The sequence below is a fragment of the Bos indicus genome, chromosome 23 (assembly GCF_029378745.1).
Source record: "Bos indicus isolate NIAB-ARS_2022 breed Sahiwal x Tharparkar chromosome 23, NIAB-ARS_B.indTharparkar_mat_pri_1.0, whole genome shotgun sequence".
Taxonomy (NCBI): domain Eukaryota; kingdom Metazoa; phylum Chordata; class Mammalia; order Artiodactyla; family Bovidae; genus Bos; species Bos indicus.
Genome location: NC_091782.1, coordinates 11164509 through 11183453, shown reverse-complemented (window position 1 = coordinate 11183453; position 18945 = coordinate 11164509). Strand labels below are relative to the sequence as shown.

Genomic DNA, 18945 nt, shown 5'->3' with positions numbered 1-18945 from the left:
AACTCTGCCACCTCCTAGCTATGCCACCTGGAGAAAGTTGCCACACTTCATTTTCTCAACTGACAGGGCCAGTAACACAAGCCTTCTCCACATTATCATTGTGAAAATGAGGGATACAGTGTATGTGAACAAACCAAGTGAATGCCAAATGTTTTTTCTTATTTTGGCTGCACTATGAAGCTTCTGGGATCTTAGTTCTCTGATCAGAGAATGAACCCACACCCTGAGCAGTGAAACTGTGGAGTTCTAACCACTGGGCCACCAGGGAGTTCCCTGTGCCAAGTGCCTTAAGTAAGACATGGCTTGAGCAGTAGCACAAGCATGGCCAGGGGCATTGACAGGGACAGGTGGGACTGACAATTTGTCCAACTGCAAAATAAAAATGTGGGTCCCTTGTTAAAAACTTATTAAGAATTTCAAGACAGTGACAACAAAGCGTTAATCAGAACACGGGTCACAGGCCGGTGAGGCCTGCTGTGGTGACAGGTTTTGCAAACTGCTCTGTGCCTAAGGAGAGGGTTGCTCACCCCACACCCGGGTGTTTGTAGCTGGGGCCCATGTTATCTTCGAATTCTGAAGGGCAGCAAAGCTCAGGGAAATTGCAAAGCACGCGTGTTTCCAAGTGCTGAGGAGGGCAAGTGCAGTGACCGGAGTGGTTTTCTGAGAGAGGGTGGGGCCAGCTCGGCTGCCGTCGGAACTGACTGTTCCCCCACAGACTCTGGACTAGAAAAAAAAAAAAAAAAAAAGCTGCAGCTGTATCTACAGGGCCTGTTGTTGTTTGCTGCGGTGTGTTACAACACAGCCTGGCAGCCTCCCGCTTCTTTCTCTCTTCCTCCGCCTGGTCCCAGGCCATGTGACATGGCCACACGGCACAGCAGATTTGACCACACGGTTCCTGCTGTTCCCTCAGTTACTAGGCTCTTCCAGGTCTGCATTCTTCTTGCTCACGCTATGCCCCCCCTCTTCCCCCCCTTCCCCTCCCCAGAGTTTCTTTTCTTCCTCTTCCACATTCATCAGTCTGGCAAACACCATCTCTTAATAGTCTTTTATGACTCAGATCTAGCGTCACCTCTTCAATGAGGCCTTCCCTGACTCCCTTCCCCAGGAAGAGCCGATTGCCTTGCTCCTGGGAGTCCGCCACTGGTCTATGCATAGCCACTCCCTATGTAGGTATCTTGTCACAATCTATGAAACATGAGGCCATGGACATGCAATGTGGATGGCACTGTCTCTTAGGTCTGGGACAATGTCCTCTCACCTCAGTATACCGTGCGCGTAGCACAGTGCTTAATTCCATGCTGTTAAAAAGCATGTGGGTGTATGCTAAGTCGCTTCAGTTGTGTCTGACTCTTTGAGACCCTATGGACTGTGGCCTGCCAGGCTCCTCTGTCCATGGGGATTCTCCAGGGAAGAATACTGGAATGGGTTGCCATGCCCTCCTCCAGGGGATCTTCCCAACCCAGGGACTGAACCCGTGACTCTTGAAGTTCAGGCCTTGGCAGGTGGGTTCTTTACCACTAGCATGCCACCTGAGAAGCCCCATTAAAATCACAGTAGATGCTTAAACGATTGGTGTTAGTATGCAGAATTAATGCACAAATAAACTGTTTCAGTGACACTTCTTGGCACCTGGTAAAAAGGTAAGCTTCTAGGCACTGAAGCAGGGCCTTTGCCCTCATTGAGGAGGTTTCAGTGTCAGCTCTAGTGGTTGTTTCTGCAGGTGGCACCTCTTGAAGGCAGGGATGGTTATTTGTAGAAGAAGCTCTTCATAAATACCTAAATGACCCTAGGTGATATAGTGTTGAGGCCAGATGTGGAGTTGGGAGATGTTAGGTTTCCATAGGTAATTATTAAGCTCCACAGCTGTGGGACTTCAGGTTTCTGTTTCCTCAAAAATGAGGAGATTGAGCGAGCCACTCCCTAAGGCCCAGGAGCTGCTAGCTCAGTCCCCTCCATCTGAATCTTGGTTTGGTCATTTCACTCCAGGGGCCTGAGCCCCCTCCTGAAGTCCAGCTGCTCAGCAGACCTACCCGTTGGCAGGTGGAAGAGAACACAGACATCTTTTAAGAGAACACAGGAATCCTCTGCTGTCTCAGTTACCTGGGATCTCATGTTTGAAAGGTAGAAGACCGTGGGAAACCCTAATCTTAACAGTCCCTGAGTGTCTAGAGGCAAGTGCTACGTGCTATGCTTCTCCAGATGGGATTTTTTTCCTCCCGTTCCAAATGGACAATACCAGTTCCCCTGGTATTATTTCCTGGGGCTAACCTGGCTTGCTTACCTGACGCAAACAAGCCTGGCCTGCCCCTCTCCATCCCCGGATCAGGTCGGGTGGGCGGACAGGAGGGCAGAACTATCAGAGAGAGGTCCCAATGTGAAGTCCACTAGCTTGTTTGAGCATTAGTGTCCTCGGAGGTAAGGGATGGAGTGAGGGGGCGTCGGTCAGTTTCCTCCATCTCTTCCCTACAGCGCCCACAAAGGGGCAAGGGCTAGACACGTGGGCTGGCGTGGGGGAGGCGGAGGTTACACCGAGGCGGAGGTGCAAATGACCCGGGGCGGGGCCTTATTTGCATGGACGGCGTTCGGCCGCCAATCGGGATGGGAGAAGCGACAGCCCGCGCGTCTTTTGGGGGCGGACTGACAGCCCCGGGGCCCTATGGGAGGCGGGTCCTGCGGCCCGCGGGGGCGGGACTGCGCCGGGCGCTGCCCCGGGGAACTCAGGCCGCTTCGCGGGCGCTGCCAGTCTCCGGCGGCGGCGTCCGGCGCGCGGGCGGCCTGCTGGGCGGGCTGAGGGGCCGGCGGCGCGCGGCTGAGGCAGAGCGACAGAGCGGGCGAGCCGCCACGGCGACAGGTACCGGCGCCATGGCCATGGGGGGATGAGGCGGGGTGGCCGCCCGGCCCCGGGAACCGCGTTCCCTCCTTCGCGGTCCTGCAGCCGCTGCGCTGCTTCCTCACACGGGGCCCCAGCCCGGGAACCGCGCTGCGGGGCCGGCGGGGCCGGGACTCCTAGGAGCGGGCGCGCTGGAGGCGCCCAGACTCCCCCGCGGGAATCCTCTGCGTCCTGCCGGGCGAGCTGGGCCGGGGCTCCCTTCCCCTACTAGAGGCGCGGAGCCGGGCGGCCGCGGGAACGGCTCCCCGCCCCTGCCGCGCTCTCCCTCAGGGAGACGAGGCCGGTCGCGCCCCGCTTGTCCTCACTCGGCTCTTTTTTTTTTTTTTTTTGGTTTCCCGCCCTGGGTAACAGGTCCCGTCTCGGCGGCCCTCGACTTGCCCGACGCCTGAGAGCCAGGCGGCCCGTGAGCCGCCGCCGCCGCGAGCGGGAGAGAAACTTCTGTCTCCCGGGCCCGGGCGGCGGGAGAAGTGGGCCCGCGGTGAGCCGTGCGCCGGCACGCATCGCAGGCGCGATGGAGCCTCGCTCACCTGGCGGGCCCGCCGAGGGAGGGATAACGGAGCGTCCCGCCGCAGCCGCGGTCCCCGGCTTTCGGTCTGCGCTCCCGGGGCGGTGGGTGTGGATATGCGCGTTCGCCGCCTTTCACCTGCCGCCCCGGGAGGAGGACCAGTGACTGGGAACACGGCCTCCCCGTCCTCGACTGCCTGTAGAGGGGACTGGGGCAGCGCCGTTCCAACAGGTGATTATCCCAAGTGCCAGGTCAGAGCCACTGAAAAGTTGTTTCAGTGTTCGATAATTCAGTTCACTCCCTGGGCTTTGTTCAAGCCTTCTCCCGTAATGAATTTTTTTTTTTTTTAAAGGTGTGCTGACCGTAGTATAGGAGTCAAAAACCAGTATTGATTGGGGTGCGGGGTGGTTGGGGAAAGTGGGGAGTGTCGCCAGCGTGTGGATTGCCTTCTTTCCATTGACTTGGCCGGGAGGAACATCTTAGTTTAAAAATCGGTTTCTGCAGTGGTGGTGAAAGCATGCATAGTAAGGTACAAGTTGTAAATGGAGAATGCAGAGCTCGAGATATCCTTCGCTGTGGTTCAGGACAGAGTGTACAACGTTTGGCCGCCATTCAGTAAATTCTGCATGAAGCAGTTTGAGCTCGTGGTTTTGGATTTACTTTACAAGAGTGGAATAAGGCTTAGCTTTGAATGGGAGCTTTCTTTGCCTCTCTGAAGGCACACAGGAGTGTTTATTTTCATTGTCTTCTCGTTTTGTTAGATTGTAGACAAGGGAAATTTAAGGCATATTTTGGTTCAGTATTTTTAATAGCCTATGGGAATTCTCCTTCACCCATTCTCCCCCTCCCCCGCCCCGCATAAGAGTATTTATTTTAAAATTCGAGGGTAGAGTTGAACAACTTTTTATTCTTGTGGAAGTTTTTATGTTATACTTTCACTTATTTTCTGTTTCTCTCTCTCACAGCTGACCTCACTTAAAATCTACAGTTACGGCCTTGACCAATTTAGGGCATTTATAGAAAAAGTTTTAAAATAATATGTAATTATTTTAAAATATATTATGAAGGTTTAGATAACTCAGATTTTTCTTATGTCTTTTTTAAAATGTCTGTGCTGGATATGATTTGAATAAGAGATGTAAGGAACTTCTTAAGGACAGTTACACTTTTGATTTAATTATGTTACTTTATTAGTGCTTCATTGAATGGTAATTTTAGTCACATGTTAATTAGTAACACCTTTGAAAGGTGCACTCTAACCAATAGGCTAGTTGTAACTGTTCGGGATTTTTTTTTTTTTTAATCAAAGATTTTATAAAATTTTTTTTTGTTTCTCTAAAACAGGCTTATCTGCTGTGAGTTCTTTGTCTTTCAAACGTGAACATTTTAAAATATTGGATTAGGCAACTAGTGAAGTCTTCAATTTTCTGTTTATTCTTGCATTGGAAAAAGAACTTATTTCGGTTGTTTTGTTTCCTAAAGTCTTAGCTTAGAACAAGCAGTCTAGAGAAGGAAGAACATCCTCTTTCTATAGCTGTAGAAGAAATTATTACTGTTGAAAGCTGAGTTGGCTTTTCGATGCTTAGCGAAGGTAGATTGAGCAGTGACTTGTTCAGAGTGGGTTTTATTCTGTATAAGTAGTTCTGAGGAATCTCATGAGACTAGGGTTATAGGTGATCTATATAATTGTTGTTTAAAGTGTATAGGAATATATTAGTCTAACTATTGTGTATAATTAGAAGTTTTATAGTTTTTATCTTGTGATGCTTAAATGTACCACATACCATAAATTAAAGCTGTATTTCATAGTTTAATTTACAGAAGCATGTTTTGGGAACTTTAACTGTAAAAGTGCCTTTTAATTAAAATACTGTTTTCAAATTCAATTTTTACATGTTTTAATTACTGATTTCTGTCCACTTTTAACTTGTGGTAGACCGTATCATAAAATGGTCAACCACGTTATAGTTTCAAAATTAAATATAAGTTGAATTCTTACATCTACATAATAAATGTTGGGAGTATTTTTAAGTCACTTACCCTCAGGTTTGGCTCCTTTTGAATTTGGGGGTGGGCAAATATTTCTGATTAAACAAAGCTACAGAAAAACAGGGACACATGTGAAACAAGCTACGTTTGAGGGTAAATCACATGATACTGTTAGATAGTAATACTTGTTTATTTAACAGTAAAATGCATGCTGTATCTGTTATTAAGAATATTTTCTGTAGGCCTTTAATATAATTTTTCACAATTCCTAACAATCTATATTGTACATATTTTGGCACACTGAATTCTGTACTTATTTTATGCTGAACAGTTAAATATTTTATACTTTTTATAATTCTGAAACTATTTGAACTTTCTAACCTAGCTAATTAAGTAATCAGATTTTTTCATTATTTTACATTCTGAATTTTTTTTACAGTGCATTTTTAACTTCTGACATTATGCCAGGAAAATTAAAAGTTTAAGGAAAATTAAATTTACAGTCATTTGAGACTAAGTGGAAGTTGGTAGGTAAATCATGTAACTGTTGATTTAAAAACAGTAGCCACTTAAGTGGGTTTTTTTTTGCAAAAAGGTGCTTATTTATTGTGTAAAAGATAGTTCTGCCAAATGAAACAGGTAAAGTAATTTATAGCAGGACCTTGTGGACGTAACTAAGTTCCTAAGGATATTTCAGTAGTATTTAAAACACTAAAATTCAAGCACTCAAATTATTTGTACTTCATTTTTGTCATGATGAGGCTTGACCTGCATTCAGCTGAAACTCAAACATGTAAGACTATAATCCTTAAATGTGGCACGTATTTTAGTGTTCTAGCCTTTTGGAAAACAGCTAGTTAATAAGAGTGAAGGACCACCAGAGGGAGTGTGGGGTCTACACATTTGATTTGATCTATTTTCTACTCTTGGTCTGGAAAAGAAACATTTTAAAAAATAGGAATAAAATTTTAGCTCTCTAAAACAGGCAAAAAGATATTGAAAGTTGGAAATTGTAGCTCTTTGGAATTGCTGTCATTTTTGTAACACTTAATCAAGTTTGTTTTTTTCTTTTTAGAAAAAGGTACAGTTACTAGAAAAATAAAAATTATGTATTTTCAGAGTGCAGTAATGGGTTTTTAAGTAAACATTTCCACATCTGTGAAAGTTATGGAACATCCGAATGCTAAGAATGTTTTTTAAGATTAAAAATACAGTCCATTTGAGTTGTATGGTCTTGAAATTGCTCATTTTTTGGAAGGAGGAATAAAAGATGGAGAAAGATCAAAGATAGAAGAGGGTTTTTTTTCCCTTTTGTAGTCTGCAAATCTTTGCTAAAGCAGGCGATGGTAAATTTTTGGAACCATTTGTGATGTTCAGTTTGTAGTCTTGGCAGTTTGTCTGTGATGTTAAATGAAGAACCACTCCTAGTCCCCTGCAAATGATCATCTGATGATCAAAAACAGGGTTGGGGATTTCAAATTGGTCGCATCAAAAATCCGATTTGTGTGTATGTTTCTCAATGTTCCTGTCTCTGGAAATTAAAGATCCTTCTAGCTGCTGAAAGTTACACATGGAATTTGAAGGTCAGGATGTCTCTGTCACAGACAGTGCTGCAGTAGGTTGCTTTTTGGAATGGAGGTCTTTTTCTGAATAATGATGAAATGGTCTTTACTCATGTTAAATATTAGCCAATGGAATTATTTCCATGTTTAACTTTTTTAAAAAAGCAAGACAATAAAGTAAAATCTTGTAACCTTAACATATTTTGGGTTTTACCCCCTAGCATTAAAAAATTACTTCATCATGGATAGTCATATTTAATGTTCTGAAATTCTAGTTTGGAAAGGGGATCTGTTGTGAAAAGATGGTATTTCATTGATGCGAAATACAGTAGCTTACATGGAGAGAAATTTGTTTCTCTTTTGAATTATACTTAGGTTAAAATATAATATACTTATTAAGAATTGAAATGTCATCTAAATTTATTTTCATTGTGAACTTTATAAGTTTGTTTAATATACCTTTGGGGTTATTCCTAGGTAGATCTCTCAGAGTCCATTTGTGTACACACACACATAAATACATACACACAGGTAGGAAGATAAATATCTATACTATATGTATTTGTATTATATATGAAACTGTGTATGTTTATTATATGTATACATATAAATCATCTATATGACTTCCCAGGCTTATTTATATGTGAATTCTTTTTTTTCAAGTGAAATCTTGCTTCATCAAGAGGAACAAAGTACATGTCCACACAGAAACTGATAAAAATGTTCGTAGAATCTTTCTTCACAATAATAATAAATGACTCATAATAATAATGACTCATGGTGGCTCAGAGGTTAAAGCATCTGCCTGCAGTGCGGGAGACCTGGGTTCGGTCCTTGGGTTGGGAAGATCCCCTGGAGAAGGAAATGGCAACCCACTCTAGTATTCTTACCTGGAGAATCCCATGGACGGAGGAGCCTGGTGGGCTACAGTCCACAGGGTCGCAAAGAGTCAGACACGACTGAGCGACTTCACTTTCACTTCACTTTCAATGACTCACACAATGACATAGAAGAATCTCAGAAATATTATTCAGAGCAAGAGAAACCAAACACATGTATGTATTGTTCGATGCCATTTATAAAAAATATAAGAACAGACAAAACTTAGGTATGGTGATAGAAATCAGGAAAGCAGTTTCTGGGTAAAGGCTGTGGATAACTGGAAAGGGACAAAGGGGAACATTTTCTGTAAAGAAACTCTTCAGTTTTCAAAAAATTAATTAATTTGACTTTGCTGGGTCTTTGTTGGCAGCATGTGGGATCTAGTTTCTTGACTAGGGATCAAACCCTGGCCCCCTGCATTGGGAGAGTGGAGTCTTAGCCTTTGGACCACCAGGGAAGTCCCAAAAGGGAACTTTTGAGGGTGATAGAAATATTCTATAGCTTGGTTTGGGATTCAAGTGATTAAATTCACGTATACGCTTTCAGGGTAATTTTTAATTTTCATATATTTTTAACTTACAGAACAGTTTCAAGACCAGTACACAGAACTTCCAGATTCATCAATTGGTGTTGTATACATTTGTTCAAATTTACCAAGCCGAATACTAAAGATCCGTGCATTTTATGGTATGTAACTTTTACTTTCATAAGGAAAAAAGCTATAAATGTTTGTTGAAGATGAGAATGACTTTGTTATCTGAAAAAAGTGAAATACCTCAATTTGAAATATGAAAGCAGTACTTTAATAACGTAGAAGAAGAATTACTGACATGTCTTTTGTCTCTATATGTATCTGTGTTCCTTCTCTCTGAAGTCTCATGACATCATATTTCTGTTAGAAGAAACAGAATCCTGAAAATGATTCAAGGCACAATTGCCAGCAAGGAAACTGGTTTATTTTGTTATGCTGTGTAAGTCACCTAGGGAACAAGACTGCTACCCAGTGATAGCATCCTGGGAAGGTACTGGTAATTCCCGTTAAGAGAGGGGCACATCTTCAGTGTGCTAGGTTTTTCTCAAACATGTACAATCTTTACTGTCCTAGAATTCACCAAAGAAGAGGGAAACAAATTTGGTTGTTCTTTTTGGGTGGTATTTATAATAGGGAGGAAAGAGTGGTGCATACTAACCATATAAACTAGTCTTGATCATAGGTAAGTGGTAAATCTAAATGGTGAATTTGGTGCTCTCTATTAGTTTTAGTGCTGCCATAGAGTGATTTGAGTTAAACCTATTTAAGTCATATCTTAAAAATATGTCAGTTGTTAAGACATTCAACTTTTTTTTCTTAACTTACTATTTTATGTAAGCTTAAATATGTCCTTCACAATTTAGGATTGGGCATTATTTATGGATATTCACTTTTCGTCCTTTTTTTTTTTTTTTTTTTTTTGCATCTCCATAAGAAATTTGTTTATTTGGTTATGCTAGAGTGGAAGATGATTTGAAGTAACAGGAGAACTAACCAACAGGCTTAACAAATTAATCATTGATGACTGGCGATAAACACTTATGTTGCCTGTACTAACCAAAACTGTACATATATATTGTCTGTAAATTTTTTCCTTAACAAATGTAAGTTCTTTGATGAGAAAAATGACAAACGTCGAACTTGGCCAACATGGGTAATAGGACTGACTTTCTTCATTTAGTGAACACGCTCCTGTTCCTCATGTCCTGTTCTCCCTTTTATAGACACTAAATTTCACTGATCTGTTGAGCATGAATAAAGCATTATTTGAAAAATTTTAAGAATTTTGTTTTGAGTTGTCAAGCCTTAACTGCAGATAGAATTTTAAAAATACTTATAGGTAGTTTTTCTTTTAGACTTTTTATTATGAAAGTTTCAAACATACACGGAACTGGAGACACTAGTATAATGAACATCTATATACCTATTCTCCAGGTTTATTAATTATCAACAGTTCAGTTAATGTGCTTTTAAAACTGTTACATTCTCACAAATATTGTAAAGCAGTAGTATACCAGATTTTTTTTTCCCCCCCAAATTTTGTTGTACATAGAGAAACCTGAAAAGCGGTGTGTTTTAGCTCACACTTAGCTTTGGACGATCAGTAATTCTGAAACCATTCTTATTCTTAGTTTCTTTCCGTCAGTTCATAGCCTGGAAAAGAAAGATACATTTTTTAGCTTTTTCTTTATAGTAAATTAGTTCAAATACACTATAGAATAAAGTACTGTTCATCTGAAAAGTTAGATTATCTTCAAAATGTAGTGTCTGAGGAATGCTGTTGTTTAAATGTTTTGCTGTTATTTTCTCTTTCTCTAAAAACTAAGTCATTGCTGTGCTTTTTTAGGCTCCAAATCTGTATCTTCTTGAGGCCTTCCAAAACTGAGGCCCCAATTTTCACCTGTGTCTTGAAACTAAATATGTTTAAATACCATCTCTGTAGCAACTGCACACCAACACCCCCTCCCTCCGCCCCCAGTCGAAACACTTTCTTGACTTTCCTCTTTAGCTGCTCATGACTCTGTTATTCTTACTGGTCATTTTTTTTTTCCCCTTACTCTTCCTTTACTTAAGCTCAATGAGTCACTAAATCACTTTGTTTCTAAATTTATGCTTTTTTGTCCTTTTCATTTCCACTCTAATTGTCCTAATTTGGGTAACATGTTAGCAGGAAGTTGTCCTTAATCTATAATGAACTTGATATATATCAAAATTAAGATATATTACTAAAGTAAAATAGGGCATTTTCTTCCCTTTCAGAGAAGGCTTCAGTCTTATAAGCAAACACATAATTTTTAAGGCCTAGGAAATCATTATATTTGAACCAAGGTGATGTAGATGATCTCCAGACCACTCAACCTGGTGAATGATGGCCGGCAGGGGTATAGGTGGCAGACTTCCTTACCACAGAAATGGCCCAAGTGAGTTCCTTCTAGCCCAGAATATCTGCAGGTGCTTTGCAGTGGGGCAGATACTATGTGTATGTAACAGATTTTCAGGACGTCTTGTGCTTCTGTGGTAAAAATAAGGGATCTATTGGTTTACCTGAAAACTCTTCTCCTATTCCTTGTGGCAAATTTCCTGTCCAAGATAGTTCTCATCAAAAAGCCATTATGCCAAAAGTGACTTGACAGTCTTATCTCATTACTTTCCCTTCTCTTTACAGGCTCCTAGAATTGAGGTTTGTCAGAAAGATAGCAACTGAGGTTAGTTGAGAGGATGTAAAATAAAAATGGGAAAGTAAGGGTTGTCTGTTGCACTTCACATGAGCAGTAGCCAGCCTCCAGTGGTCTTGGGCCTGAGTCCTTTCCAGATGGATTATAGCTTATGAACTTGGCTTGCCTTTGGTCAGCTTATGGAGATCTTTCTTCTTTCTGCTCTTCTGGGAATTGTTTGAATTTCCTCCTGGTGGAAATCAAGATGCAATTTTACATTACTGACTCGGGGATAAGAGAATAAAATTTGATACTGTTTTAGATAATCCAGTATATCTGATTATTTTCTTCTGTGGGAAGTAGGAATAATACAGGGATTCTGAGATGCTTATGCAGAAATTAATGGTTATTAAGAGTGGAAAATGGAGAAGAAAATTACACCATTTATAGGAAGGCTAGTATGGTGGGGGCTAGACCTTTGATAAGGAGTATTGCTACATGATCTTGGGCAAGTTACAGTTGTTAGGATTAGTGGAATCCTTCTCTATAGTATAGAAACTAGAGATAAGTCCTAGGGTATAGGGAGTAGGGGAGCCTGAAGGGAGAAGGAATGGGATGGAAGAGTTTCCAAGGATTATTTTGGTTTAAAATATAAGTTAAAATCTTCCTGAAGTTTTGGGGATGGCCCCTCTGCCTGTGGCATCAGAATGTGGTCCTGAGGCCCTCGTGCACTGTGAGAAGCTGTGCCTCTTATCCTGAATGCTTGGTGTTCAGAATAGTGCTGCAGAGTAAGTGAGAGTTGAGTTGAGTTGTTAGGACTGATTTTGTCTTCAGGGTGTTTTGTGGTTGGGTGGAGACTAAGAGTCTGGTTAGACCCTTAGGTAAGACTGTCACCACCGCTTTGTGATATGGGACAAGATACATAGCTTTTCTCTGAGCCTCAGTTTCCTCATCTATAATATTGGGAGGTGCATGCAGTATTAATACCTACCTAAGAGCTGTGAGGTTTAAATGAGATAATACATACAAAGTACTTAGCCCAGAACCTGGCATATGTCTTCAGTAAATATTAAATACAATTATAGTTTCATTAATAAGCAGTTTTGTGTTTGGATAATAAGTTCTGTTAGGTTCTAAGCATTGTTACAGAATAAATAAGATCCTGTCCTTAGACAAGATAGAACATGTACACAAAAGATAAGTAACAACCCAAGTCCTGTGGTAAGTGACAAATGAGTGGTGTACTTGAGAACTCGTGAGGCAGGAGTAATTGCTAAGCGGATGAGAATTTCAGGAAGGTGACAGAACTCCACCTGAGCTTTGTAGGACTAGTTAGCAGGTTAAGGGGATAGGCTCCTTGGAGCCAGACTGCCTGTGTTAGAGTCGTGACTCTGCTACTGTGTAATCTTCAGTAAGTTACTTGACCTCCTTCCTAGGATTGTTGAGAGAATTAAATGAGTTAGTACATGCCAAGTGCTTAGAACAATGCCTCAAATGTGGTTAGAAGACCCAGCACAACCCCCAAAAAACCAGAAACAAGCCATGTAATTAGCGCATGATAAACTGTTGCTATAAATTGAGAGAAGGGAGAATGCATTTCAGGTAGAACATTGAATGATAACGAAGGGGAGGTATGGTAAGTTTGTTTGAAATGATGAAGCCAAATGGATTCAAGGGAATAACCTGTGGAAAATAGCGTGGGATTGTGTTGGGGCAGAATTATGAGTGATTAAGCCAGGGACTATGACATCTTCTCCATATATTTCTGGGGAACTTGGGAAGATTTTTTGGGTTATTGTAAAGCATCCTTGTGTGCTGTGAATAACATTTCTAAGTCGTGTCTCTTGCATTTCTCACTGTCTTTCCTGATTTCAGTGTAACTGAAACTGCTGTTCATACTAATTTTGACAGTGAAGTTCATGATCCTCTACTTTGAACCATTATGGCTCTTTAATCTATCCATTTCTTTTTGTAAACATGTATTTTGGCTAACTTTCCCTATTTCTCTCCTTATTCTATTTGTTTACATAATGCTTATTCCGTTTCTTCAAAGTTTAGTGGGTTTCTGCTGTTTTCCACTCTGCCCTCAAAAATCCCAGTAGAGATCCTGAATTATCAAAGTCACGAAGTAGAAAGGGATAGGGCAAAAAAAGTGAGGAAAGTGGGGAAATATTCTCTAGTCCAGCAGTCTTATTTTACAGATGAGGACATTGAGGTCCAGAGGAAGTTATGTGAAGATCCACAGCTAATAATTAGCAACCTATACCTTTCAGAGCTAAACAAGGGCTGTTTTTTTTTTGTTTTTTGTTTTTTGTTTTACACTGTTATCCTAGTATGATTCTTAACAATCTGGGTAGGAGTTAGAGTAGTATCACTAATATTTCTACTAACAACTATCAGACCCCAAGGTAAGAATAATTTTACTGCTAGGAATAATGTGATAATAATTCACTCTATTCTTAATGAGAAGCCCATGATTACACTTATTAAACTAGCATTACTATTCTTTTTTTTAATATAAATTTATTTATTTTAATTGGAGGCTCATTACAATATTGGTTTTGCCATACATCAACATGAATCCGCCACAGGTATACACGTGCTCCCCATCCTGAACCCCCCTCCCTCCCCGTACCATCCCTCTGGTTTGTTCCAGTGCACCAGCCCCGAGCATCCTGTATCCTGCTTCGAACCTGGACTGGCGATTCATTTCATATATGATATTACATGTTTCAGTGCCATTCTGCCTAATCATCCCACCCTCTCCCTCTTCCACAGAGTCCAAAAGACTGTTCTATACATCTGTGTCTCTTTTGCTGTAATGTTTAAAACCAAACTCCAAAGTGTGCTTTAGAAATAAAAGGATTTCTTTTATTTTTAAAGTTTTAAGTTATAAATAGTATTATAAATAACATTCTCAAAAAAAGTGGACATTTTGTTCCTATCGTGGTGGAACACAGGTTCTCTTTTAGAGTGATTGATGGGCCCGTAAGGTTAGCATGAAATGTTGGAAACTATTGTACTTTCACCTCACAGCCCCCAAACCAGTACTTCTGCTCGGACAGTTGTCTCTAAGCTTACATCTTCTTCAGTGTCTTACATTTTACCATATGCCACACGTAAAGGTGAGAAGCTTACTTAAGCACTGTACTCTTCTAGATCGTTTTCCTACCTAGATGTAATCTGACAGACTATATTTTATAAAGCCCTAATCTTTATTTAGTGTCTGGATACTCTAGTTGCTCAATAAATGCTTCCTTCACTTTTTACAGAGCACGTAATTTTTTCTCAGTAGTGTCAGTTCCTAATCTCTAAATCACTGTCACACCACTTTTCTGCTCTTGCAGTGTCTTGTTTTAACTTTGGCAAGATGCTCCTCTTGTGTTTTGAAAACTTGTGTGATGTGCAAATACTTTTTTAGTCACTTTAAGCATAATTTTATCATAAAATTATTTCACAGCTGGTAATATTTCCATGTTTTGTATTCTTCCGCAAGATGAAAGAAAGAATAAGTGTCATGGGTTACATAAAGATGCCCCAGACCTCTCTGTTCATCCTGCCCTATCTCTTAAAAAAAAAAAAGGCTTCTAACCAGATTCATTTTTACTGAAATACTTATTTTTCTTTATCATTTTCAAACGCCGTGAAGCTGAAGTGTATATACACAAAGAAGAACTGTGTCCGTGTCCTCAGTGCTTTGTATCAGATCCCTTAGTTGTATTGTCTAGGCTTTAGTTTCTTTTTCCTGTCTTCATTTTTCTGAGGATTTTTTTCTCTTATGATCTGCAACTTGTTTTATATAGATGATTATTCTTTATAGGAAATTATAACTTCTATTTATGCTAATAGGAAAGATAAATACTTCAAAATTAAATTTTGGATTTTTTTGATAGCTGTGTGTGTGTAAGGATCTCTTAGCCTCTTTCTTCAAATTATAGGAGTTTGTTTTCTGTTTTAAAATTTTTTTCTTGTAAACTGTTTTATTGTTTTAAAGAAATTTGTTAAATTATATTTTGAGTGGTTTTTAGCCTTTGTTTCTATATACATACAAATATATATAGAGAAGCAAAGGCTTCTCTATATATATTTATAGAATATATTCTTTATATATATAAATCATTGTGTATAATTATAATATGTGCACTGTGTATAATACTATATTATATATGTAATATATAGCATAAATATTGTATATGTTAATATAATTTAGCTTTGGGTGTAAGCCTTCCAGTTCTCGTATGATGAGAGAGAAAGGAACAATTGGTTTTTGTAACCTTTATATAAATTATTTGGCTGTCTTGCTTACTCCATTTACTATTTTCCGTTTTTTATTTGTGGCTTCTATAAGTGGAGAGCTTTAATATTATACATTCTTATAGACTGTAGTCTTTGTTATAAAATAAATTTATTTCTTTTTCCATTTTTAATATGACTATTTAGATTTTCTGTTCAACTCATGGTATATTTTTGTTTAGTTTTTGGTTAGATTTGTCAGTTTGGTTGTAGTTCATCTTCCTATTGTTTTTGTTCATTTTATTCATATCTCCTTTAATAAACTATTTGGTATTACCATGTGCTGAATATTTTCGTGTTTGTGTATCTATAGCTGCTAAACAAGTGTGACTGAGTTTTCCTCTTTAAGATTCCTAAGTAAATATTTTTATACCTGTTGTCTGTTTTGCATCTGAAATGCTGGTAACAGTAAACAAAATTTTAGTACAGTTGATGTGAATTAATTTTTTATGACAGTTATCTAGCTTTGCCAGACCAGTTTTGTTAGAAAATTGAAAACGTTTAAAAATTAATAATTCTCCTAATCTTGTGTCCCTAATTTAGTAATTTGTTTTGATCCTAGTCTTTTATTTTGAGAACTCAGCAATGACTTTTTAAAAAATGAATCATGAAATATGTGAAACAACTTTAAAAGGGGAAAGTAAAGATACATTTTAGGACCTACATTTTTTGTGAATTGGATTAACAGATTATTCAGTGATATAAATATATGACTTTTAAATTAAGTTTCTTCTATATTCATTGAAAAGATTTGATATCTTGTAATTAAAATTAAAAGGCAAACACTATTAAAAACCAGAATTCAAGCATAAAATACTTGAGAAATAATGAGCAGGATGAGAGTGGAAAGAAATCTCTAAACCAGTAATCTGAGGTAAGATATTTTCTGTATTTAAACACTGAATTTAGCTCTGAGCTTCCTGGCAAGCAAGAGAAAAAAGGGAATAGGATGGGTTTCATCGTTATTGTCTAATAAAGAAAGCTTATCAGTTTTTAATGAGAGAGAAACCTTTTCTGAGTTCTAAGTTAAAAAAGAGGTTGTTATGTGAATTCTTAAAAAGGAATATATTTATATTTCCATTTTTATGCCTTAACTACTGCAGTTGCTGTGTTAGCTGTCATATACCATTCATATGCACTGTAGTTCTATTTGGTCATATTAAGTTTACATCCACTGTTGTCAAAAGTGGAAATACCATGGCTAGGGTGTGTTTATATATTGCCTCTAGAATTGTAGCCATTGACGAACAGGAAACTGAAAGCTAAAAGTTCAGGAAATGTATTTAAACTTTGTGGAAAGAATGTATAGGATACTTTACTGAAATCCATGGCCATTTGAAGACTAAAAAATTATGTGTGCATTTAGTTAGAGAATAATAATATGGATTCTTAAAATGCTGTCAGATGCTTAAATATGATAATAAATACAGTATGCACATTGTGTGCCAGGAAAATTGTGCAATGCTAGAAAAAAATGCAAACGGATTATTATATGTGTTCAGCTATACTCTCAAGAAATAAAACAGCTGGCACAGCAGTCAAATTCTTCAAGGATGTCTTATTTTCAGAGAATTACAGAGTGTTGGTTTTAGTTTTAGTTCCAGGGAAGGAGAGGTCCCTGTTTTACAAGATAGTCCATTTTACTCTTAGGAAATTCTAATGGTTAAGTTTTATTTTCTCATATTGGGTTGAAGTTTGTTCCCTTGTAATTTATTAATGTACTCAATAGTTTTCCTAGTTTTGAAAAGAAAATAGTTAACTGATAAAAAAAAAATACTAAAAAAAATGTTTATTATACATTTCAAGTGTTTGGGTTTTGTTTGTTTGTTTTAGGTATTGTGGCATTTTAGGTGCCTCAGGAAATACTAAAGGTTGAGGTCTTTATTTTTGAAGTGGTTTAGAAGATTTCTGTCACAGGACATATGATTAACGTGTATGCTGGGTAACCTATTTTCTTACTGTTTCTATACTTACCTGTTTTAACAGGATGTGATCTATATGGTTTCAACATTCTTATTGTTTGAAACAACATGAAGTTTTAGTAACTTCTTAGAAATGGGAATTTTCTAATACTGTGTTTTTTGTTGTTGTTGTTGTTGTATTTCAACAAAAGAGGTCGGTTATGATTCTTTCACTCCAGTTTTGTGATTTGAAGTTACAGTCACTCAGAATATTCAGGGACCACATTAAATGAGAATTCTATTTATTACAAAGTTCTTCTAGGAAATTTAGCTGTATTATATGTCAGCAATTACCATTTTAATAGCCTCATTAAAATTAGCCTTTTTCAGAATTGATTGGATTTGGATCTGTCATGTTTTTGCCTCTGAACTATTGGGATGGCCAGGGGGCTTGAAGGAACTGACTGGCGGGACTGGGAATGGGCCTACCCCCAGGGGTGAGGAGCAGTGATTCCCTGGTGGAAAGTCCCAGAATGCTGTTTGCAGTAGAGGGTGGAATGGGCTCTAGGCTGACAAAACAAAGAGTCTCAACCAGGCCAGACCATACGGGGCCTGGTATAATGAGTTAGGGGGGTGGACTTTAGGCAGTAGCTGATCTGTTTTTGTAACAAAGGGTTCTTTTCAAGAACAGCTCTTACTTTCTCCTTATTGTATGGTACGTGTTTATTGTAGAAGAATTTAGTGAGTATATATAAATCCATACAGAAAAGAAAAATTTTCTATAATGTTTCTTCCCTTTTGAATTTTCTTAGCTAATTTCCCTTAAATTTCATTTACCATCTAAGTTACTTCTTAAAATTTATTTGAAATGGTGCTTGTTGAATTGTTCTTTCACAAAGTGTGTCTCTGATAACTTTTTCAATTAATTATGAAGGAGATAGGAGTTAACCTTTAAAGCCCTTGTTTTTGTTTGATGTAATTATTCTATGAATTTCTATCTATTTTATGGGAAACTATAGGCACACAATGAGAACACAAACCTGAAAGTCAGAGTGGTTCTTACAAGGCAAACAGGAAAAATGGAGCAGGGATGAGGTCCTTCTTGTTCACCATTATGTCAGTATCATCAGGTACAGTGCCTGACATGTAGTTAGTGTTCCATAAATAATTGTTGAATGAATGGATGAGTTTCTCATTAAGCACTTTGAGTAGCTCATAATTCCTGCACTGTAGATAATCAAGTTCAATTGCATTCATCCAAAGTTAAAGAGTCTTTGCTGTGCTCAGTCCTGTTTTAAAAATGAAAGTTAAGATGATTTTTTTAAAAAGATAATGTATGTGCACACACACACACACATACCATACAAAAAGTAAAACTCCCTTGTTTCTTTCTTTGAATCCCATTCTCCAGAATTTGCTACTGTTAACGACTGGTATTTTTTTCCTAGATATTTTCTTGCATTTACAAATATATGTGCATTTTCTTTATACAAATAAAATAGTAGTCTACATTGTTGTATAACTTGCTTTTCCCCTTCTTAAAGGTCTTTCCATATCAACTCATATGTAACAGCTCCATTTTTAAAGAATTTTTAAAAAATTATTTATTTATTTGACTGCAGTGGGTGTTGTGATGTCTTTAGTTGCAGCATGTGGGATCCAATTCCCTGACCAGAGATTGGATCTGGGCCCCCTACACAGGGAGTGCAGAATCCTAACCACTGGACCACTGGGGAA

At 38.9% G+C, this 18945-nt stretch overlaps 1 protein-coding gene across 3 annotated transcripts in view; it reads left to right on the top strand.

Moving 5' to 3' along the window:
- Positions 1 to 2710: 2710 nt before the first annotated feature.
- Positions 2711 to 18945, top strand: part of FKBP5 (FKBP prolyl isomerase 5) — a 122297-nt gene continuing 106062 nt past the window's right edge. For all 3 annotated transcript variants that reach the window (XM_070777862.1, XM_070777863.1, XM_070777864.1), the window contains exons 1-2: positions 2711 to 2851; positions 8411 to 8515. The gene's annotated coding sequence lies outside the window, so the exon portion shown is untranslated. The remainder of the gene's footprint in view (positions 2852 to 8410; positions 8516 to 18945) is intronic.